We start from the raw sequence: 25,324 nt of genomic DNA, 5'->3' as shown, positions 1-25,324 counted from the left end.
AGGCACCCACAAATCCAACCTGATCTGAACGTATAATCCCCTCTACTGTCTTTGCTAAGTGTTAAACCAGTATTTTGCCCAAGATCTTAGCAGTCAAAATTGATCATTGCTAATGGTCGATAGGATTTGCAATCAGTGGAATCCCTCCCCGGTTTAGGTAGGACTACTATGTTTTCCTCCCTCAGTTATGCCAGTAACACCCCAGATGCAAATACCTCCAAATACATGGCCAGAAATGGTGTGCAAGGTAAATTTACATAAGTTTGGTAAAATTTTACAGATAATCCATCATTACTTGCAGCTTTCCCTGTGTTCATATATTTGATGGCCCATCTGATGTCTGTTTCATTAATAGGAACTCTTGTGTCCTCAACCTCCTTGGGAAGTTGTGCCTTATCCAAAACTGCAGCTATGCCTGACTCATTATACCGACCCCTGCACATACAGCAATGAATAAAATTCTGCATACCGACCCAGGTTATAATCCTGAACCGTTAGTGTCATCCCAGTCGCATCCTTGAGGGAAACAGCGGCAATACCCCCTCTCCCTGTTGACCAGCCATGCCAGTTATCAACATGGTTTATCTACCTGCTTATGTGTTTCCGTATATCTTCTATAGTTATGTTTCCCTAACGAGATCCAGGCCTCCCCAACTCATCCTGTAATCTCTGTAATGCTTCCCAAGTGGCAGCAGTGGGTGGAGCCTGCCTGTCTTTGTCCGCTATCTGTTGTTCCAGTCTCGTGACTGTGTGCCTTGGTCTCTCTAATATCTTCCCTGAAGGCTTAATCATGCAGCACCCCGGGTTGGAAATGCCACTGCGGCCCTGTAGCTCTGCCACGAGTAGGACATGGTCTGATAAAGTGTGTGACCTGTTCTGGGTGTGTAAATATGTAGTCAATTCTGGCTAATGTCCCAGGTGGTGGGGAATTGAAGGAATAACTCCTTCTCTGACAGTTCTGTGCCCTCAAAACCTCCAATAAATTCAGTGTTCATGCTCTCCAGTAGCACCATAAGAGACGTTCCCAGCAGTGGGCCTCGATCTGTCCAGATTTCCATCCAACACACAGTTACACTCTCCTCTCCATATAATGTTGTAATTTGCATATGGTGTCACTAGGTGTACCACGCCCTCCAAAAAATCTGAGGTCTCTATGTTAGTGTCCAGCAGCACTGTGAGTTTACCAAAAATGTCCCCCATCACACCTACTTAGCAGCCATCATCTATTTATTAATGCAGTGTCCATCTTCAGGGAGACACCCAGTGCACTGCAGAAGTAAAACTGGCATACTACAGTCCCCTCCCAACAACCACTTGACCTGTATCTTCTCATGTTCAGGCAATAGCAGATCTGTAACATTATATATATGTTGCTTCTGTATCCCTTTAACATTAGGAAGAGGTGTGGCGCCGTGGCCAGGGTGACTGACGCCAGAATCTGGGAATCACGGTTCAATCCCCGTTGCCGGCGGCAGATTAGCCCAGCACCATGTGACTCTGGGCAATAGCTTGCTTAATCTTCCTGACAGCCCCCAGCGCCTAGAGGCCCTTACGGGTGATTGTTTGCGCTTTACAAATGTGGATTATTATTATTAACATTCCAGGATAATGCTGTCAGCCCCATGTGTGTAAGGTGTGCGGGACTCCCGTCCAGTGATCTGCCCATACAATCGAACTACATCGAACTACTGCATTACTAATATCATAAGCCCCTCCCTCAAAAAACCAAAAACTGTACTGTCCCCCCTCCCCCAATCCATGTGGCACGTCCCATCCTGACCTCCACAAGCAACACACATGGTGTTGTCCCTGTCCCTCCTACATAACAATGAAACTACCCCCACATAGCCCCCTGCTCCTGTGGTTCCCAGGTATGGGGTGCCTCAAGAACCATGCGACCAGTATCTACAAACACAGAATAGCTCATTTTTCCCTAGATACCTCCCCTACCAAGTCTGACGTTCATAAGACACTCAATCAACTGATGTTCACCCCCATCAGTTTTGCATAAATTATCATCTGCTTCCCCCCACCCCTTCAACTGCAGACCTGCATCTGTAGGCGTGTGCCCTCCTTTTTCATGCTACTCAATGGCTCTCAAGAGACTGCATAGGGTCCTCAGCATGATAGAGAAAATGTATTTTTCCTTCAAATCAACTCGTAGCCGCGCTGGAGGCAATAGTGCATAAGCTAGTCCTCGATCTCTGAATTTCCTTTTCACCTCCAAGAATGGCTTTCTTCTCTTTTGTGTTGTCACGTCATATTCAGGCTAAAAAGGAAAATATGTTTCCATTAAATTTCACAACATTCTGCAATGAGTCGCTGCTAGTCTGCCTATTTTGTCCTTATATCTCAGCATCCTAGCAATTAGCATACATGGTGGTGCACCAGGTTTCGGTTTGCCACCCGGAGTTCTGTGGCTCCTGTCCACCTGCAGTTCCTCCTCACCCTCCACATTTGGCAGGACAGTAGGCAGCCATGATTTCAGAAATTGTACCATAGGCACGGACCCTGTCCCTTCTGACAACTCTAGTATGCGCACATTATTGTGTCGAGACCTATCTTCCAAGTTTGCTGTTTTGGCCTCCTGCATCTTTAAGCACTCCTTTTGGTCTGCCATTTGGCTAGTATAAGTCCCCGGGATCCCACTTGTTACATCACCTCTAATACCCAAGTCTTTCACATGCTTCCTGATTTCGTTAACTTTGTTGGCACAACAACGCCACCATGATGGTCACTGTGCTGGTGTTGTTGCCCTCCAAAATCAATTTTTTAATATCCCGGTTAGATGGGGGTGCAGCCTCAACCAGCATGGATACCTCACCAAGAGTTGCATTCTGAACCACCCTGGCCAGCCCTTCTCTATTGTATGGCGCAATTTGGAGGCCGTTCTTGGGCCTGCCCTCTATGGGTTTAGGTGGCATCCATGCCCAGTGAAGTGCACTATAAGTCTTGGTCGAAAACACACAAAGTTCACCCATTTCCAACACTCTTCACCAAATACAAGTCAATTGAGTCCTCTTGGTGCACTCCTCAGGCCCATGGACTCGCCATTACCATGTACAAAAGGGGGCTGACGGTTCAACTGTGCCACCGGCTGCCAGTCTGACCTCCCAATGCCCAGATCTCTGCCCCTTGCTCCAGCTTTGCTATGTAGGGGGGGGGAAGGTGAGGGTCACAGTCTTTTCACGAGTATCCTTGCATGGGCTCCCATCCCCAGACTCCTATTACGTATCCCCCTCAGGGGTGCATGAGGTCAGCCCCCTCTCTTATGTTTCACCTCCAGGTAAGGGAGCGGGGGATGCACAATCACCTTCCCCCTCCAGTTCTCATAAGGGCCGTGACCCCTAGGTTTCTCATATGGTGTCTCTAGCAACCGATTGTGAGGGCCAACCCCTGTATGCTGTTTATCTCTAATGGGGAGGGAGTGGGGGTCCTGATCGCTTCCACTGTATAGAGTTGCACTCAATGTCAGGCCACCTGACCCTGCTCGGTGTCCCTTTCCAGTCAGCAGTAGGCCACTTGGCTGCTCCTCTCACCTTCCTTCGGGCTCCAGAGAGGCCGCTCCCCAGCTCCAGGTGAACCCAGCACAACTCCCGAAGTACTCCTCCCTGCCTGCCTGATCACTGCCAATGTCCAGCTCGTTCCGTGGCATCCTGAGTCATCTCTCCCAACCTCCTCGGCTCCAGGCCTGTCTCCCCGGCAATGTGGCTACGCCTCACTCAATTTGCTGGCCCAGACTCTCACAACAGGGCACAGCATTCTGTAAAGCATTCCCTGGGGGGCGCACTCCCAAGTATTTATCACCCCTAGATGACAACGGATAGGTTCAACAGGGGCCCCAGTATCAATGATCCATTGGAGCTGCAAGGTGGTACGTCAACTCAGGCAGCCACCTTGGCTCCTCCTTGTTGAAGATACTTCTAATATTAATATAATATAATATAATATAATATAATATAATATAATATAATATAATATAATATAATATAATATAATGGTGAATTGTTCTCAAATTGTGTCCAAATCTATGTAATTCCGCGAATGTGCTAAACAAAACTCCAAATGCAACATCTAGGTAATACCACTATAATTTAAATTTTGAATTCCACACATTTTTATATGTGACATTTTGAGGAACAGATTCAAGCATATAGATGCTATAGTCATAATGCTTCAAGTAGAGTACACGATAAACTCTTCTTAAGCCGAAAATAACTGATGTACAAAATAAATGATAATATCTTGACTCAGAATAGACAGTTTTTTCATATACATCAACTGCTAGCAAAATTTAATCAAACACTTCAATCCCATTGTTTAGTGGCAGGCCGCCACGCAGGTTTTCCCATCACACATAAATGATGTTCTTCTTTCTTAGAAACATACTAATTAAATCAGTTGTGTCTTCAATTGATGTAGGGATACCATTTGTAGATGAAAATCAGATATATAGGAATCCAATCAGAACCATGGAAGTATGGTAACCCACATAATGCTGCAGCTGCATCTTCAAATAAAAAAAATGTGTTTCAGTTGCATCAATCAATAAGCTTCACTTCCTCAAGTAGTTTATCTCTTAATCTTGTTGTGGGTGACTAGTCCATTCAAAGTATCCATCACGCTCCAAAAGCTTATTCCTTTCCGTGTCATACTGTGATATATTCATGAACACAAAAGAACCACTTTTGTCAGCTGATTTACTCTCTAAATTATCTGTTTAGCCTACTTATTTGATGGATAGCTTTTTACTTTGAAGTATCCAAGTTTGACTTATCAAATGTTGTAGTATATTTAACTGTGTCCAATTCATGCAAAGTTATTCTATTTATTATGGCAGTCGAACTGTTTAAGTACCCTTGTTCTGTTTTATTTGATATCTTGAATTTTGATACAGTCTCTACATGTGTTGTATATTTTAGTGCTTGAGTAAAAATATCCTTTTCATTGCAATCTGTGAATCAACCTATATGTGTTCACTTTACCTTGTGAGCAATGGAGTGCTGAATCTTGTTCCAGAACTGGAGAACCCACTTTCATTATCTGGTTTACAGGGTTATTTCGGCCAGTTGCTTCTGGCAAATCTAGATAATTAGGTATTGGCAGGGAGCACCATCCTTTTTAGGATATCAATATTATATTTAAATATATGCAAAAACGATATTCAAAACTTCTCAAGAATAACATATTTAATTTTAATAAATAGTCACTATTCATATCAAGTGAATGGCTTGTTTTTGGAATGTTCACTCTTTTTTCCCAAGCACTGCTCCATTGTCTTTGTATACATATCCTTTCCAATGCTTCTCCAGGAATGAAGTCAGAACAGTCAGTATCACAGCTTGGTCAAAGATGAAAAATAATAGAATGTCGATACTCTATAATGTGGTCTGTTCACAAGTATATTGTCCAAATAGAGACCCTTGCTTCTAGTAAGGGTAAGAGGGATAAACACTTTCGATAACGCCTGCGCACCCACTTGGTAGCTTGCCACGAGCAGAAAGGCTTATACCAAAGGCAATGCATAAAGTATTTGTACCAACATGCACAGTAACACACTGAAAACACCACAGAAAGACGCCACACCAGTTTAGAAAAACAAAAATATTTATCTAAACTCAACAAGACCAAAAACGACAAAAATCCAACATACACAGTTAAAAATATGACTTTCGAAAGGTTTCAAGAACTTGTACCATAGAAAACTATGGATGGGTGACTTTTACACAAAGTACCTGTAGTCGAGTCAAAATTCACAAGGCCAAAAAGCCAGAGTCGGAAACAAAGAGATAAGTCAACTCCTGAGCCCTTGGGGACGCGATGCGACAGTCCCGCTGCACACAGAGGAAGGGTTGCATCGAATTCGGTTTATATGGGGAGAGATACGTCGATTCTTTTTGACTGTTCCAGTCTGCAGGTGATGCGCCGGAAAAAACTTGATACACAGAAATGATGCGTGGAAATCCAAGATGCGTCAGTGATTGGTGTAGCGGCGTCGAGTGGTGCTGCGTTGGTTTTCTTCAGCTGTGATCCCTCTATGTGTCGATTCTTGCAGCAGTGACAGGCGCTGCATCGGTTTTCGCAGATGCAAGGCAATGTGTGGGAATTCGTCTTGCACCACGGAGATCCATCGAAAAAATAGCCACAAGAAGAGCGATTCATCGAATTTTGCAGCTCTTCAGGTTTCTTGTTTCTTCCAGCTCCCAATCAGCAGCAACAGCCTCCAGTGGTCCAAAACTGGCACAGGCACCTCTTGGCAGTTTTGTTTTTCTCTAAGTTTTATATAGCGCTAACTTGACCCGAAATCAGGTATCAGAGCGCTTTACATGAGCACCAGTTGCATTACTTGTAACACATTAATTTATTTTAGGCACGGGGAGATTAAGTGATTTGCCCAGAATCACTGGATGTTTAGTGTCGTTGCAGAGACTCAAACCCGGTTCCTCAGATTTGAAGTCCACCGCCCTAACCGTTAGGCTACATCCTCTCCCTAAAGGTTAGAACTCACAGCAGCAGAGTTCAGGAAAGCTGGGGGTGAAGTCTTTGTGTCCCTGAGACTTCAGAAAAGGAGGTCAGCACACACAGGCACTTGGAGATCTCCTTCAAGCAGGGGACACAGCACACAGCAACAGCCGCAGCTGCTGCAGGTAAGAGCAGTTGGGCGTTGGGGCAGGCTGGGGGGGACCACAAGGGAAAATCAATCATTTATTTAATTTTCCCTTGAGGTCATCTCTCAAAATACCCCCCAGCTGCCCCCACCGCCCCACCGCTGTTACCTGCAGCTGCCGCGGCTGCACAGCAAAGTCCTTCGCCTTTCCTTCGCAGAAATAGCAACTGCAGACCAAACCCCCACAGCACACATCAAAAGGGCAGTACTTTTCCTCAGTCTCTCCAGCTCTTCCCCTTGGCAAAGGGTGCTCTTGAATTCCAGGGATGATCTAAAATTCTGGGGTCTGGGCAGCAATATTTATATAGCAAAATACTTTGTTCGTGGATGACAGAGAAGCCCTGTGCTCAGTCAAAACCAGTTCTGTCCTCTGTGGTGCAGCTTCCTGGCAGGAGGTGGAGACAGCATTGTTGAAGGTAGACCAGGCCCATTCAGGTGAAAGGACTTCTCCTCCCCCTACTCTAAATGCAGCCCAGGTCTAGTCAGCCCAGCCCTGACTCATCCAGACTCTCTGGAACCACTGCACATCCCCAGCCCCTGTCACTCCGAAGCCAGACAGTCAATACACATCCTAGCAGAGGCACACTGGATGCCTAAGCAAGATAATACCTACTTTCTAAAAGTGGTATTTTTAAACAGAATGTAAAATCTACCCTCACTAAAAGATGCATTTTAACATTCTGAGTTCAGGCATACTAAACGTTATTTTCCTACCTTGTTCCCAGGGGTAGTTATGTTTATAAGATATTATTAGCAAACTCACCATTCTATTCTATGGGAACAGGTAGCCTTGCAATAGTGAAAAACAAAAATGGCAGTATTTCACTATCAGGACATGGCACACACACCAGGACATGTCCTACCTTTCACATACACCCCACCCTGCCCACAGGGGTACCTTGGGTCTACCTTAGGGGTGACTAAAATGTAAGAAAAGCGAAGGTTAGGGCCTGGCAAGTGTATGCACATGCCAGGTTGGCATGACAGTTTAATACTGAGCACAGACACTGCAGTGGTAGGCCTAAGATACCTTTTCATGGCTACTCATGTGCGTGGCACAATCAGTGCTGCAGGCCTACTAGTAGCATTTGACTTACAGGCCCTGTCACACATAGTGCACATTACTAGGGGCTTACCAGTAAATCAGGTAGGCCAGTCAGGGAGAACCAATGATAATAACAGTTTCCATAAGGAGCACTTGACACTTTGACACTGATTGGATGTGGCAAAGTGCCCAAAGCATCCTAGTAACAGATATAAACAAGGGTACCCCAATATGTGAACCTGGGGCGGAAAAGCGTTTTAGAAAAACAATGGTTCTGGTATGGCCAAAAGATCCATTCAAAAAGGGACACTGTGGGGGGCAATACGTTTGAGAGTAGGAAGTTAATTATTTAAACTAGGGGTCTCAAAACTAGTTAGCATGGAGGAGTCTTGTTTGTTATGGGAATTAACCAGACAAATTGCTCCACCAACTAAGAAAGGCCATGCACCACCACCCACAGAATCGGAAAGAGCTATCACTCCTCCATGCTAACTAGTTACGCGACCCCCGGCTTAAAGAATTCACTTCCTACTCTCAAACATAGGGGCATATCAGCAACAACCTGCGATAATTATCGCTAAGCTCACTTAGCGCTAGGATAATTATCGCCGGCTAGCGTGGATTTTTATCGCTGAGATAGCGGGCCGTTAGCAACGCTTATCCCAAAAGCGATAAAAATCATAGCGCTAACTGCCTAACGTGAGATTATCGCTGGAAATCCAGCGATAATCTCACATAGTGTGGCGTTAGCTTGCTGATAGGGACTCACAAACTTAGCCATGATATCCACCTTCCATAGGATATCATGGCTAAGTCAGCCCTTAAGCAGGCATATGGAAAGTAGAGATAATAGGGGTTATCGCTACTTTTCCTGCCGCTATGCTTCATAGCGTGCTGCTTGATGATAGGAGAAATATCGCTCAGCAACATTTCTCTTGTCATGTCAGGTCAGGAACGCCCACTTTGCACTCATTAGAGATGCAAAGCTGGGCTTTGGGAATCCCCACGCTATTGCAAGGTTTCACGCGTTAGCGTGGCCTTGCTAATCAGGCGATGAAAAGCGGCGATAATTTTTTATCGCCAGCTTGATGATATGCCCCATAGTGCCCCCCCCCCCCCACAGGGTCACTTTTTGAATGGACCTTTTGGCCATACCAGAACCAAAGCATCTAAGACAGCAAAAACAAGATCCAGCGCAACATAAAAAAATACAGGAGGTAGAGGCAAAATGTCACTGTAACCTAAACCAAGGATGACAGGCCTAACAATCATGACCCAGTGGACTGCGCTGTAAATCCCCTCAGAAGACCTGTAAGTTGGATTTGGGGGTCCCTAGGCTGTAAAGCTAAATGGAGTCTTGTTCTGGCGGAAATCAAAGCCGAGCCGAAAGTAGGGGTGAGCAACATTTCAAAATCTTGTGTTGCATAATTTGTGAAATGTCACAAAAATGCTGTGAAATTGCTCAACATGTGTGAAATTTGCTGTGCAGCATATTCACTGGATTGTGATTGTAAGGGCATATGTGACATTTAAAAGTCATTAGGGATACCAACGAGGGATTTGCTTTGAGAAGAAAATGCCGCCTGCAAGACATTTTCTACTGAACCTAGTCTACAGCTGAAACATGTGTGAGAAATATCCCAGCTTTGAAGTTTGAGAAGTTTAGTCAATTCATATAATGTTAAATTTGCCAATTTGGGGAATTGTTTGGGGTAGTAAAAATATTGTATGGACCTAGCTGATAGGTAATGTGAAGTACAGAGCAGAGTTGTTTGATTTAGTTGTGCCTCAACTAATTTGTCAAGAGGGCTGAGCCATGGAACTCATCATTCGGTTTGTCCGAGGATTACTACCCATTTGAAGACTATGGGCCTTTTGTTTATTAAAAGTGTTGCATTGCTGTATGAAAACAGTGATGCAACAGTTTTCCGTGCGCCCTCCTTGCGACACCATGGATGCACCGTATTTACTGTATGGCACTCTATGGCGCAAGGATTTACAGATACATCAGTATTCCTGACTTATCTGTAGGCTCAAAGGTGGCGTAATGTATTTCACAAGAGGCAAGCCCCATGTGAAAGGGCATGCGTCACTCATTATGCCTGCTGTGAAGCAGGCGTGAGGCTTTGACTCAGTGGCATCTCAGAAGTGGAGTACTGAAATCTCATAGATGTCACTGTGCCATTACTACGAGCCTTTTTTGCTTGGGGACACCCACCCTGCAAACATTATACCTGATGAAGGTATAATAGCGCAGGGGTTTACAAAGTGACGAATCTGCCTAGATGAGTCACTTTGTAAATATGGCGTAGTGTGGTGCATGTTTTACGCTGAAGCAGCGTCACAAAAAGTGACGCAACGGGGCGTAAAGGGCTCATAAATGAGACACTCTGCATCTTTTCAATAATGTTCCATCAGTGGGGCCCTTCTTGCCTTTCTAATGCTGGATGCTTCCCATTTTTCTTAGCAATCTCAATACACTCCGGTTCCTAGTAGACATTTTAGATAGCGAAATTGTATCATGCTCCATTGTCATTTTCTGATTACCTCCCTTATTTTTATTCACTGCATTTTTGATATCTTATTAGGATTCTTACCATTTGTAATACAATTTAGTTAATAAATAAGTCAACTTTGATTGAATATAGTTTGGTCCTGTACAGTATTTATTTCTTAGCTGTATTTTATTTTGGTTATGTCTTTACACAAAATACTTAATTTCCTCTATGTTTACTTTGTTCCTTTACTATTGCTAACCAACGGTGAGTGGCTGCACCCTAACCAAAACTTTTATAAATATCTATGTTGCCTGGATAGTGGGAAAGGCAAGCTTCTCGAAAACAATTCATACACATTTACACTCAGCACATCAGAATCTATACTCATAAGGGGTTGAATAGCCAGGTCCACAATCAGAGAGGTAGGTTACACGCTGCACTGCACCATGTGAGGGAGGCAGCTTGCACCCACCGGTGATGCAGAGAGGTGGGGGCGCTTGGTAAGAGATAGACCCAGAGGTCCCACCGACTACAAAACAGTGGGCTTTGTGGAACCACAACACTCTTGGTACACAAGATGGCCTCGCACACAAAGCTGTAACTTGCCGGTGCTATGCTTATCTGAATTTACTATGTTAAACTATTTGTGGTTGCTAATATACGCACATGCTGTTAACTATACCCTACTGGATTGCATTAAACTGTACTTAAAATGCCAATAAACAAAGTTTTAAAAAATGAATAGTCAGCGAGGTAGATGTTAAGACACTTACTGGAGAATACCAGCACTGTAGTGAGTTTAATTTCTATTACATGACCACAGCACAATTTCAGATCATGATAGGAACCACTTGTGATAATCAAAGGAAAATGTATTTTCAAATGTTTTAGGAGTTGCTCCTGCATACATGAATACCTTCGGTGGTGGATATTGCCCAGGCTTGTAAAAAGATAATATAATTTCCCTTTTTTACGCTTCTAAAAATATTTCCAAGGCATCCAATTAGAGGACGTTTCCAATGGCTGTGCCTCATTATAGGTATTGCTGTTCCCACATCACTAGGTATGGATCTGAGCACGCCTGGCCATGCTGTCGGAAGCAGTCCCAAGCTAAATATCACACTGATATAGCATAACACGCCTTTGGAAAAGCAGGGCAATTTCACACTAATCTTTTAATAATGCTGTCATTCATCATACTTACCCTTTTCCTTTTATTTGCTCTCATTACCATCACTTGGCAAATGCATTATACCGACATTATGTCCGTGGCTAGAAGCCTGTAGTCTACACAGGGGAAAAACCCATTGGTTTTCATCAATGGACATGTGCAGCGGCATTCTTTGTTCTAAAATGGAACGTTTGCTTGGGCTAAAGCACTGGATGTCGTTAGGATGCTATTCGATTTTCATTTGTGCAAATCTTGCAAGGGAAGGATTACAATCTTGACAGTGTAGCTGCAGATCTAAACTTCCTTTCAAAAGATGCATGTTTAGAGCACTTTACTTCCAGCACTTTTAAAGCAGTCAATCGTTGGCTTCACACTGCAGGGAATGTGGGGAATTCAGCTGGATCCTGTATACAGCAGCTATTATTGAGCCAAATCCCGGATCTGCTCCATTTGTCCTGGTGTCATTTGAGGAGACAGGACACATTCAGCAGCGTCCACACATTGCCTGCTTGCCCTTTTGGAGCAGCAACCTGCTGGCAGTGAGGGCGCTATCTTATTTTCCCTTCCATCTGGGCACAGAATAAAGGCCTAATTTAAAGGGCCATCAGTCTTCTGTTTGTATCATCCGGGTTTGAAGCTCAATGGAGCTTAACATCTAGAAACAATCCACTGACACAAAGTCACACAGCTTGTTATCTTTTCAAAAACACTTAAAAGACACTGGGTCACATGTATCAAACATTTTATGTGTTCGCAAACAGGCCGATTCTCAGAATCGACCCATTTGCGAACACAAAAAATGCTTTTCACATGTAACAAACCCTATTTGGAGATTCAGTAACCTGTTCCGGAATTGCAAAATGGGTTTGTGATTCCGTATTTGGAAAGGGGGCGTTAAGGGCGTCCCTTCCAAATACCGTATCGTAAAGGTATGTAGAATGTTTTGTGATCATGAATGCGATCGCAAAACATTTGCATTTTACCACCAACTTCACGTTGGTGGTAACCCATTCGCAAAAAGGAAGGGGTCCAATGGACCCCTTCCAGTTTGTGAATGTATGCAAAAACTTTTTTTGAGAGCCTGCTGTGGTCCTACAGGCCACTGCTTGCTCTTAAAAAAAAAAAGGTCAAATTTTCGTTTTGTAAAACATTCTTTTTTTCATTAAGGAAAACAGGCTGCTTTACAACAAAAAAAATAAATGGTTGCTTTATTTAAAAGTAATCACAGACATGGTGGTCGGCTGACCCCAGCAGGTCACCATCCCCATGATTTTAGTGATTCCGAGGGGGGTCGCAAATTACGACCTACCTCATTGATATTAATAAGGTAGGTCAATTTGCAACCCCATAGGAATCACTAAATGAAACTCTTGGAGTTTCATATATTTGTAATAGCGATTATCAAATTGCGATTCCCTGAAATCGCAATTAGGTAAACGCTATTACAAACGTTGATACGTTTGCCCACTATGTTTCTAAAGACAACTTTTTTACTTTATCCAACCCATGTATAGTAAGAGAATATCAGCTATATATAACGACACAAATAAATATTAAAATAGTATGCATTTTATAATAAATCCTGCTCATCCCATTGTAGGGTGTCAGGGGACATTATATCACCGGTGCAAATTATGAAGAAACTATCAATATGCAAATCAATATACAGAAAATGTTACAAAATAATAGGAGGGATACAAGGTGTAGGTGTCACATATCTTCCTTACTTGTAGGCATTATATGTTAAGAGTGAATGATTGAGAGAAACACAAAATTAGAAGTTAAAATGACATGCTGTGGTTTTCCTTCCATATAACCTACTTTCCTAACTTCATTGCTGGTCACACAGTGCAGACTTTATGTGATCAATTGGGTCAGAACAGAAATTATTGTCACTTTACTCCTAGATGCCAGTTTCTTTAGGCAGGTTTTTTAAAAAACAGAAATGAATAATATAAGTTGACTGTCAGACTCTGCTTTTCATGACTCTGACCCTCGTGACTTCACTCATTTTCTGCTGTAAAATCTTAATCCTTAATTTATTCTGTTACAGACAAAGAAATTAAGTAAAGTTATTCTGATGCAATTTTTCCAATATTTCTTTCATTGAAAGGCAACCATGTCTTCCTTTTTCCCAGTTCTGTTGTGTGCAGCTCATGCACTAACTCAGAGAATGTCTAAGTTGAGTGTGTGCCCTTTAGGCAGTGTAGTATATAAAATACAGACACAGTTAAGCTCTGCACCACCTCGCCCAACCATCATACAATCCACAGAGCAGTGATTTTTATTTATTTTAAAACGAGGAGCTTTCTGGGGGACAGGACCTGGCGTTATGACCAGAGCTGCTGACTTTTGAACTGGGGAGCAAGTTCGAGACTCAGCGTCATCTCAAAATCATGTTGTTCTGAGCACATCACTAAATCTCCCCGTTCCTAAAATAATATTGTGACCTTATGTAAAATAACCAGTGCTCATGTAAAGCACTCCAATAGCTTTTGGTCAAGCTCATGCTATATAAAACTGAAAAAAATAGTGATCTCGTGCAGTGCGTAGCGCAGATGCAGACTGAAACTCCAACGCCTACAATGCGTACAGTAAATCAGAAAATATGAAAGCTAATGCACAAACTGCACACTAAGCTTTGAAAAATGGAGAGGCAACCACAGCTCTCTGTTTAAAGCTATATGTTCCCTGCAGTGAAAACACTAACACAGAAACGTTACAAGTTAATATAATTGATGTAAGCACTGTAATTTCAGGATAAATAAGTGCACATTATCATTGCACTTGTCTACACAGATGAACTCATTTATGCAATTTGGCGTAGGGCAGCATAGCAAGGCACCTTGCTGCGCTGCCCTAGACTAAAGTGAAAGGGCAGGAATGCATCATATTAAATCAATATGGTGCATTCCTGTACTTTCTGCCTGTGCTGTGGCCATTTGGCCAGCTTACCACCAATGAGTGCACATTTGCACCATGGTGCAAGGGTGCCTCCGATGCAGCCAGGATTGTTTTTTTGGAGGAAGGGGCACCTTCCTATACAGGAACAATCCTACAAGTTTTTTTCCTCTTTCTATGTGTAGAAAGATGAAATAATTAGGAGAAATTAACATATTTCTCCTTGTTACACCTCCCATCAGGAGGAGTATGAATTTGACAATTTCCCAGGTTTACATAACTTTGTAAATCTGGGGCAGATCAAATTCTATGGGTGTCACATGGGAAAACCCACCTCAATGCCCATGGAACGCCTCCTGGGTGCAGAGCAAGGTGGTGGTGTGATTAGCGATTCATCGCCTTACTCATGATTTATGAGGTCACTCAAAGACGCGCAGGGGAGCTTTACATGGCTTCATAAATCTTTATGAGAGCCCTGCATTACGCACATACCCCTTTGCTTGGTGCAAAAGTGAAGCAGGGCTCTCATAAATAAGCCCCTGAGTTACTATATGAGCTGGATATATCCCAGCTCATAAATGGAAAACAATGGTTGCTTCTTCCTATTTACAAACTCTGCTGTCTGCAGCTCATGCACTAAATCAGAGAATTAGCAAGTTAAGTTAATATACTTCACAAATGTCTTATACTTAAGTCTCCTGCGTTCATCACGCTGCGATTTTTACGAAATGTGATTGAGACTGAATTTGATGATTGTACAAATTACGCTTCAGTACAGAACAGAGGGACATATTTACAGCAGAATGGCGGAGCACAGTGTTATGCCACAATTGGTAACACCGCATTCCAACAATCTGATAATACAGGGATGTGCTGTATTTACAATAGTATGGTGCACCCCTGCATTTTCCCTACCTCTGGTGCTACATTTAGCTGACTAGCACCAATGCAGGCACCCTTTCACAACAGTGCAAGGGTGCCTGCTTTGTAGGGAATGATTGTTCATGTGCAGGAAGGTGTCCCTTCCTGCACATGAACAATCACTAATGGTGATGTGCTCTTTCTATGTGTACTGCAGTATGTAGCACACATGGAAACAGCAAAAAAGAGGGGAAATTAATCATTTTCCTGTTGCGCAAGTTTAAGACCAGGTTTTCCTTGTTTTATTTTTGGTGCTGCCCATAGTTACACCAGCCTTGTACATAGGGGGCAGCATCCAAAAGCAATATGTGTTGTGGCAAAGCACCCAGTGTAACACCCATTGCCCACCCCTTTCACGCTAAGTGCTGCGTGAATAGGGAAATTATTTACAAGCCAGCATTAAGCCACGTTAATACGCCTTGTAAATAGGTCGAAGGGGTTATCATCACTTTTAGAAATGGATATTCTAGATGGCTAGGGTATGCGCCTAAGCAAACATACAAAACATAGCCACACTACCCCTCTCACATAAGAAATTACCAATGAAGCACATATCAGGGAATTCCCAATGCAAACCTATGAGAGGGCAGCCTCATAGCAGTGAGAAACCACTGCCACACACTAAGGCACATGTCCTTTCTTTTACCTACACAGCACCCTGTCCATTGGGCTACCTAGGCCTACCTTAGGGGTGACCTATATGTTGTAAAAGGGGAGTTTCATGCGTGGTAAACACTTTAGTGACATGTCACTACGGTAGTAAACTGCACACACAGGCCCTGCACTGGCAGAGACCTGAGACAGGTTTGAAAAGCTACTTCAGTGGGTGGCGCAAGCAGCGCTGCTGGCCCACTAGTGGCATTTAATTTACAGGCCCTGGGTATATGGGATACCATTGTACAAGGGATATACAAGTAAATTAAATATGCTAAACAGATGTAGACCAATCTACCCAAGTTTACAAGAGAGAGCACATGCACTTTAGCATTGATCAGCAGTGGCATAAGTGCCCAGAGTCATAAAACAAACAAAAACAGCTCAGACAAAATACAGGAGGAAGGCAAAAAGTACTGGGATGACCCTCTAAAAAGGGCGGGGTCCAACAGCCACCAGACATTAAAAAAAAGTGACGTTTTGGTGGCAATAGCCCCTTGTAAATATTCCCCAGGGTGTATTAAAGTATGTAGCAAGTATATCATTTGATTTATTACTTCGTAGTCAGAAGCAAAATGCACAAAACACTACGTAGAGTTTTTGACTTGCCACTGATGCGTGATGCGGCCATGCTCTATGCCTCGCTGCTCATGGTCATGGAGTCCAGGTGAGGAGTGAATCGGGGAGTTTAACAGAAATGCAGAATCACTGGCTTAAGACGAAAAGACCCAGGAAAAGGAGTGTGTTTGCAAAAAATACCAAAAAATCTGCCTATCACAAACACAAAAATGTTACTTGTAGGTCCATAACAAAAATAATTCGTCGTTTCTTCAGTTGCTTATGATACTATTTAAAAAGAGACAAGTAAATCACTCATATTATTAACTGAAAAAGGAAAAACAAGCAGATATAACCTATTTATGAATTAAATGGAATGAAGAATGACTACAATATGTGTAAACCCAATATAATTTAAAATGACTAATTCTGCCTCCTCATGCAGCGTCAAACTATTGTTTTAATGCTAGTCCTCGACACAAGACTATATTTCCCTACACTATGATTATGAAAAGCATGCACCTACGTGGCAGCATTTTCCTTAAACCCATATCGTCAAAAAAAAATTGTGAAGTGTACCTGTAAAACATATCACATATAATTCCGCATTTTTATTTTTGCAACTGTTTCTCAGCTTTTAGCATTAGGAAGTTGGCGAAGGCCAGTCAACAAGGTAATAAATAGAAAGTGCTGGTGTTACTTGTCACAACAGTTTGAAAACCGACACTCTGTGTGTGTGCTAGAAAGAAAGCTCGGATCAATGCGTGAGATCGGCTCTAATGTAGCAGACAGCTGAGGGCACGACTCGCGCAGCTGGGAAACGGCAGGCTTGGTGGACCCCATGACGTCCCGTGACACAGCGGCAGAGGGAGCTTAACCCCTTCGGTGCTCATGACGGAACGGTTCCGTCATGAGCAACGGTTGAGCTGTGCTCATGACGGAACCGTTCCGTCATGACCACGCCCGCGCAAGAAACCGTCAGCACAGCGGCGGAATTCGCGCAGCATGGAAGGGGTTAATAGCTCCGCGCTGTGGAGCTTGTATTTATCAGCTCGATGGCTTGCACTTGTCTGTTACTAATTTCGCGGTCATGTACAATGTCCGTTTCAGAGGTTATGACTTGTCGTTCACTTTAATGGGAAAACAAAACTTTTTATGTATATATCTGCAGATCGCTGAGTCACCTTAGCTCACATTCTAATTCTGGCCCACGTTCATCACAGGGACTTTTACACCGCTTTGATTCCTTTTGCTGCAGCGAAATACGTCACAGTTGCTGTCAACGCTTCAAAAACCTCAAGTGGGTGTTTGATAGTTTTAATATCTTGCGAAGGTTGATAATGGTGAGCAAGATTTATTCATCACCTGGAATTGTGTATTTTTGTGGGTCTATGGATCTGTAGGGCATGTATGTACTTAAATGCTTGGGGATGCTCATCTTTTTGCTTTAATGTTTGGAGATACTCATAGCATCCGACCATGTCTCTCCAGTTTGTTTCCAGAGCACCAAGGGGACAATTTGGACTAGCCGGAACCACCATATGGCATCCCACACATGTTTTTATTTTAGTTAAGAGGTGTGCATAAGGTTGTTGTATCCCAATTAAAAAATACATATCAAGAGAATAATACCGTGACAGGGTTGCATGTCATCTCTTTCTAAATATGGGGCAACAGTGCATGATTTCAATTTGTAAGGGTAACTCCAGCAAGAATTATGTGGAGGTCAGAGACTGCTGTGACCTCTGGGGGGGTCAGAGAGCACTTTCGTATTTAGGCTGCTAGGTGCCACAACTGCTATTGGAATCCTTCTGCCTTGCTTTGGTTTTAGCTATACGGATCTGGGTTGGAGAAGGACAACATACCCAGGTGATGCTGGACATCATTGTCTTGACCTGGAGGTCTCCTAGGTCTGGTCTAGATGGGGCTGTCTCATGAGATCGGGAGACTATTGGTAGGGCTATTCCCCACCACAGTGCTTTAGCCTGGTTTTCTGAAGGGTGTCAGGGGAAAAAGGGTTATGTTCGATAACAATCCCTAGAGCCCTGTGTCACCCGGTTCGGACTCTTGATGGGGAGATCTTTAAGATGGTGTTTCTAGCTCACTCTCTCTATTGTCATTTTGCTTGTCAGATGGAGTCCTTAGTAAGGATGTAACATCTGCTGTGGACTTTCAATATACTGCTGTGACATTCATTATGTTTCCCAATCTATATTCACCAAGGGTTGCATATTTTGGATCTCATTATTTACGATATGTTATAATTTTCAGATGCTCCATGTTTCCATCTTCCTAATCACATTCATTCTTTTTCCTCTTTCAGCCTTGGTGTCCTCCTGGATCTTTGTCTTTTGTTCCTGTTATATTCTTTATTTTGTAGTCATTACGTGAATTATGTCACACTAATTTATCTTCAGCATTTTGATAGCACAGAATTCCAACTAAATTAGTCTTAAAATTAAAAGAGCATCAGACAATTTTAACACGAGCATATCACATTTCTAATCAATCTTTAGAAAAGAATTTATGATAAAGATCACACAAAACAGTGGGACTGCCCTGATAATTTTTCAGTAATCTTCATTACTTCAATTTTAATCCACCATAATCCCCATTTCACGAAGGGGTTGTCATTACTTCAATGTATGCCTTTTTAGAGGGCACATAAAATATCTCTATGTTTCAGATAAAGACCCCAAAGCCATCTTCTACACACAATGTTGATCAGTAACTAATTCAACAACTGAACAAAAGGACACAGAGCAGGTCGAGGTTAAAATTCAATGCCAGAACAGTAAGAGAACTTTGTAATAGATATTGTCATAAGTAAATGGGGTTTCACCATCCTATCCTTTTTCCACATCATAGTCAATGATCATCTCAATTGCACTACAATAAGGCCAATTCTATGTCGGCTATTGAAACTTAGTATGCCATTGGCATTGTACTCCAATGCTGAACGTATAACCCCAATCAGAACAACTGTCTGCCCTAAATGAACAGCCAACAGTGTTCCACTAATGTATATGAAGAAACCCATGTTACGGCTTAACAGATATATTGCTACCTAAGTACAGATGAACTAGACATGCCATTAGTTAACTACCCATGAATATCCTAGGGAAAGATATATTCCAGCTAGTCACAAGTTCCGAATGCCCAACACAACCAATAGGCTCAAAGTGAAGCTGAATGACCTCCAGATTCTATTGAAAGGCCCCACCTTTTACAATAGATCTACAGACATATGAGGATTTAGAGAAGAGCCTGCACACCCACTATAACCACCATGACATTCAGAGAATGTAGTCACTGCTACTCCAGGAAGACAGAATGATAGAAGGAAAACGAAGAATGATGTCTCAATTCTAGTGGATGAGGGGGACTGCCTTCAGGTGGAACTGGCTAAGAAAACATTTCGTCTGGATAAACAATGAACAATGGCCCTCAGGTAGTTACAGGTTTGCTGTTTTTGATATTGATCAACCTCCCTATTACTCTTTTTCTTCATTTCTATTGACCCAGGACCCTTAACTTCCAGGCGGAGAAAATTAATGCACGTAGTCCATGGTTCAATTTGAAATCCATTGAAAAACAACAACAAAATTGTCAGCTGCCCTAGGAGCTGGAAAAAATAAAGAACAAAATAAAGAGAATGAAGTTCCTACGAAATATTGTCAAACAATCAAAAAAGAGTGCTGAAATGTCCAATGGAAGAAGAAATTCGATTCAATGATGGGCAAGTAATAAGAGAATGTCTCTGGAAACATAGAAAAGAAAATCACTGAATTTGTCTAAAAAGATCAACAAGTCAAATGATCGCTAGGATTGTCATGAGTGAGTTCTCCAAACTAGTCATAAACCAAGAGGGTGTATGAGTCTTCAATTGAATGGATTACTATATAATCTCTGAACAAATCTATACATAAACAGAACAGGGGAAATCTCTAGACCTGGATAAAAATCACAAATAAATCAGCCCATTTAAACTTGGTGGTAGTCAATCCTGCTCAATGTATTTCAAGTAGATATTTTAGAAAAGGTTTGTTTGCAATAAACGCAGTACTGAATAAAGGGAGATAGCATCCAAAATAAAAGGGTGCCACAATACTGTGGCCTAAATATCGTTATGATAAAAATATAGCTTCCTGAATATAATTTACAACCACACTGGAGTTAATAACCGAAAACCTATACCCAATATTATTGTAAACAATATGGAGGCCACTCTGTGTATACCACACAATAATTTTGTTATTGATAGCCTGCCTCGCAACCTCCTACATTTGATCAAAGGAGGTTATAAGCATGTTCTTTAAAAGACAATCAAATATTTAACTTCCATTGAATGTTTTACAATTACACCACTTGGAGATAAGAAAGCATTTCTGTGCTTTCTGGGATTTTTCTTAAACTTCTGAGTTGTTGGTTCAGATTATGGATAGAGGCAATATGGGAAACAATGGAAATTATGCAACTTTCTCAAAGACCCAGGGAAAGCCTCTGTTCAACATTTAGAATCCAGATCAGGTCAGTTTAAATCTGGTTGTAGCCTAACAACAAGAAGATGTTAACAAGGGCTGCATCATAATCCTTTTCAATATGTACATAATTGACATTTGCAATCAAACTGTTAAAACATGGATGGCATTCAAAAAATCAGCAAGTGAACATTTCACCTATTGGTATCAATTCCATCTCGATCATAACAATCCGTACCACAGTGTTGAAATTGCTTATAGCTACACACACACTTACAGTTTTGAAAATAAGTAGATCATAAAACATTTGATATCGAAGATCATGCTGTGGGGATCACAGAACAAAAAAAGAGCTGAAAACTTTCCGGCTTGATGGCAATCCTTTTAAAAGAGAGAAGCAACTTTCCTATCTTTGTTAAATATTATAGTACACATCAAGAAGCAGGGCCATTGTGAGAACGTAGATTATTAGTTGAAGTGGATGGTAGTTCTCCTCAAGTAATAATGGCACAATCCTTAACTAGGGCTAGTTATGTTTCAGTAATTTAAATCTGAGCTCAACCCTTGGCAGCTAGCACCTAATAGACATGCTTAACTTAGGAGAAAGAAGCGTAAAACATTTATCAGTACTAAAACAGTTAAAAAGAAGACAATATAGCACTAAAAAAATCCCATTCTAACTTATGAAAATTGAGAATCTTTTAATGAGCAAGTAGAAACCAAAACAACAAAAATCAGATGTAGGGAACCAGAGCTAACTTTTAGATGCTTCTATTGAAAATTTTACAAAGTGCCAAACTTGGGTACCCGGTCGCACTAGACCGGGCCAAAGTAAAAAATTAAGGCCAATCATGATGGAGCACGGGATGGGTTCGGGGACCAGGTGGAAAACTTACCTTCTGACTTTGCCATTCTTCTGGAGAAAACTCTTGTCGAAGAGGTCAATGTCAGGTAGCACTGTAGGCTGGATCCAGTGTAGGGCTTGTCGTGATCGGCCAGTTGGAGTGCAGGACCTCAGTGGGACCCTTGACATTGGCAGGACGGTCGAGGCTCACAGCATCGATGGTGGGAAATGTAATAGTTCTCAAAATCTGAAATCTGCAACTAGAAAGGACTGGTCAGTAGTTGGCTGCTCATTAATGTTGGCCTCAATGGAATTCTTTTGCGTTTAGACATAAAAAAAATTCTGCAAGTCAAACATCTTTCAGCGGGGCAAACCAGCAAGTTGGCTCCCACCAGTGATTCAAAGTCATTGGTGGCAGATTAGTAAATATCCAGTGTTAGCCTCTTCAGAATATCTCTAGGCCTGTAGAAAAGAGAAGAAGGACTGCACTTGCTGAACCTTAACATCAGAAAGAAGACTGAACCTACTGTAACCTGTCGGAAGAGATGCAAAGGGCTGGGCCTGCTTCCATTTGAACCCAGGACAAAAGAGTGGACACCAAAGGCTAGTTGGCTAGCCTCCTGGTACACTCCAGGAACACTAACGCTGCAAGAAGCCCAAACTTGGCTAAACCAAGTTGACCAGTTCTGGCTGGATTTACTCGGAACAACTGTGCTGGTGGCTTCAGAGAGACTGGCAGGAGCTACTCCTTTGAGTCTTGTCCAGTTTGTGGTCACATCCCCCACCACCATCCTGTCAGGATGAAGTTACACCTCCTAGATGCCAAGGTTATTTTGTTCTCTTTTCTAACGCAACACACACCTTCCAGCAGCAGGCTGTCAGGTGACAGTTTGGTATTATCGCAGAAAGGGCTACTAGAGGCTTTAAGCAGAAAAATGGCAACTTTCCAAAAGTGAGATTTTCTAAATCTGACTTTACTATCAGAATTTATTTTTAATTCCTTTTAATTTTAGTCCTTGAATCATGAGTCCATCTATTCCCAAACCAAATGTATACATTTTAGATACATTTTAGGGCGTTCTAATACAGTCCAGCGCTTTTCTATGGGAGATCCAGCCTTGCCACTGTGAAAATCAGCTTTGGAAATGTTTCACTGCCAAGACATGTAAAACATATGAAAACATGTACCTCTTTTTAAAGACCCTGATCCTGTCCTAAGGGCATAAAGGAGCACATGCATCAAGCCATTTTCTGATCGCAAATGGGCCAATTTGCAGAAGCGGCCTGTTTGCGAACGGTAAAAGGCCATTTGTAATGCATCAAAGGCTTGACATTCGTAATCCAGGTAATTGCAATTATTTGCGATTACCTAAATTGCGAATGCATTCAGGGAATCTCAATTTGCCCGATTTGTATATGGGATTTGGGATGCTTCCTCGGATTCTGGAACCGTGCCTGATGATAGTGCGTGTGTGAATAGCGGGGGTGAGGATATCAGACCAAAATAAAGGGTCATGCCGGAATAGAGCGTTTGACAAACCGTTGGGTCAACCAGCTCCCTCAGGCCTTAAGTTTTTTATAATTTTAAGGATCTGCGCTTGTGAAATCTGCGGGGGGAGTTCTGGCAGTTCTAACTTTGATATGTCGTGGACTATTCCTGCAGTAGAGGTTCCGTAATTTCTAACTCCTTAAGGCGGAGTGGCGTTGTATGTTTGTTCAATGTGTGCTTTCCAGGTGTCCTCCATTATGTCCGAGTTGAAATGTCGGTTCTTGCCGTTTGATAGCTGGTTGATTATATCCCAGAAGAGCTTGGAGTCTCTTAGTTTACTGACATGGAGGAGTCTTGCCCAGAGATGTTCTCTGAAATCTTTCTTAGCCACCTTGATGTCTCTTTTTAGGTCTTTTCTTGATTTTTATATTAGGGAAAGAATGTCCTGAGAGGATTCTGGGCCTCGATGTTGTAATTGCCTTAGATATTCATTCAGATGATTTTTTTGTTTCCTTAGACTGTTAGTGAACCACGCTGACCCTGCTGGTCTACCTGCTTTACGGCCCTTTCCTTGTTTTGAGAATTTATTGTTTAGATTTTGAGCAAAAGATTCCCAGGCCTTTATACATGATGGATCGACTTTGAAACTCTCCGAAAGAGCAGTGCTTGTGGCCATGATGTCACCAATGGTTTCCTTTTTCCAAATTAATCATCTCAGGTTATAACATTGCATTTGTTAAGACATCACTTTATCTGTTGTTGAGTTAGCCGTGCTTAAGAGTAGGTTGAAGGTTTGGGGATGGTGGTTGCTTTCTGACCTTTCTTTAATTTCGAAGTTAAAAATGTATGGGAGAATGTCCTGATCTGTTAGTGTATAGCCAATAATTGAGCCCGTTTTCTGCGTGACCCTGGTATATGCTGGGAGGCTCTTTGATATGACTCGTCCATTTAGCACGCCCATTGATAATTCTTCCAGCAGGGATGCACATCTATTACCGTGTGTATCACGTTGTTTGCTAGGTCGGATATGGCCTATTGGTCTTTCTTTCCTGCCATTTAGTAGGTTCATGTGAAAATCTCCTGACAAAATGATATTAGTGTTTGGGTGAGCAAGTTTAAGAGTGTCCAGTGTTGCTATTAGAGTATCGATTTTTGATCTCTTTTGTTTGGGTGATGGATGGATGTAGACGTTCAGTATTAGTAAGCTGAAGAGGTTAGAGGCCGTTAGTTTGATGCATAACATCCAGGTTGAGTCTAAATCTACTTCGGAGGCTTGCCATGAGATGTAGGTCAAGACGTAGATTGAGAGGCCTCCCTTAGCTCTTCCGTATTTCGAGTCTTTCTTGGCCGGGTTAAGATATTCTTTATATCCTACTATTGATGAAACATTTGTCTGCCATGTCTCTTGAAGGAGAAGTAGGTCATGCTGTTTGAAAAATTCCATGAAGTCGGGGTCTTCTAGTTTTGAGCTTAGGCCATTCACGTTCTAGGAACAGATGTTACACCGGTTGTCTCTTATTGGAGCTTTGGTAGAATTTGTTCATGCCATCCCTTGGCGGGTTCCGGCTGTATTAAATTTCCTTTGCCCCCTATATTTGACTGCTCCGGGGTGGGCGAAGGTGATGGCAATTTTCCTCCCCGTTTGGTTTATGCCCTCTTTTGGGCTATGTTGTTCTGGGCCTTTCGCACCTCTCAACATGCCCGCTGGTAGATTTAGTTGTTGTAACAGGGTTGGGTAGCGGGGAAGAGATAGCTTTTTTATTTCTATGCCCCATTTAGCAAATGAATCCTGCTGCTGCCAGATCTGCTCTGTGATGGAATTGTCGGAGAAAGTTGATTTGGTGATTTCACAACCAGATGAATCGGGATTGGGTCTAAATTCTATACTTTCATGATTGCCCGTGTCGATATGGCGCAAAAAAGGAGTGCTTTGAGTAGTCTTAATGTTACGCTTCTATTGAGGATGTCATGGGTTCTCCTCGATACGCAATGAGGGATGAAGTCCAGCTTATTGTTGTTGTCAATGATGTCAGAAGAGACCAGCCCGCATTCGGTATATTGGCTCTTTTCAGTTTGTTTTTCCTCCACGGTTCGT

Source organism: Triturus cristatus, chromosome 2_2 (genome assembly GCF_964204655.1).
Source record: "Triturus cristatus chromosome 2_2, aTriCri1.1, whole genome shotgun sequence".
In the NCBI taxonomy this organism is placed as follows: Eukaryota; Metazoa; Chordata; class Amphibia; order Caudata; family Salamandridae; genus Triturus; species Triturus cristatus.
The sequence above is the reverse complement of the archived record's forward strand: the minus strand, read 5'-3'. Positions refer to the sequence as shown.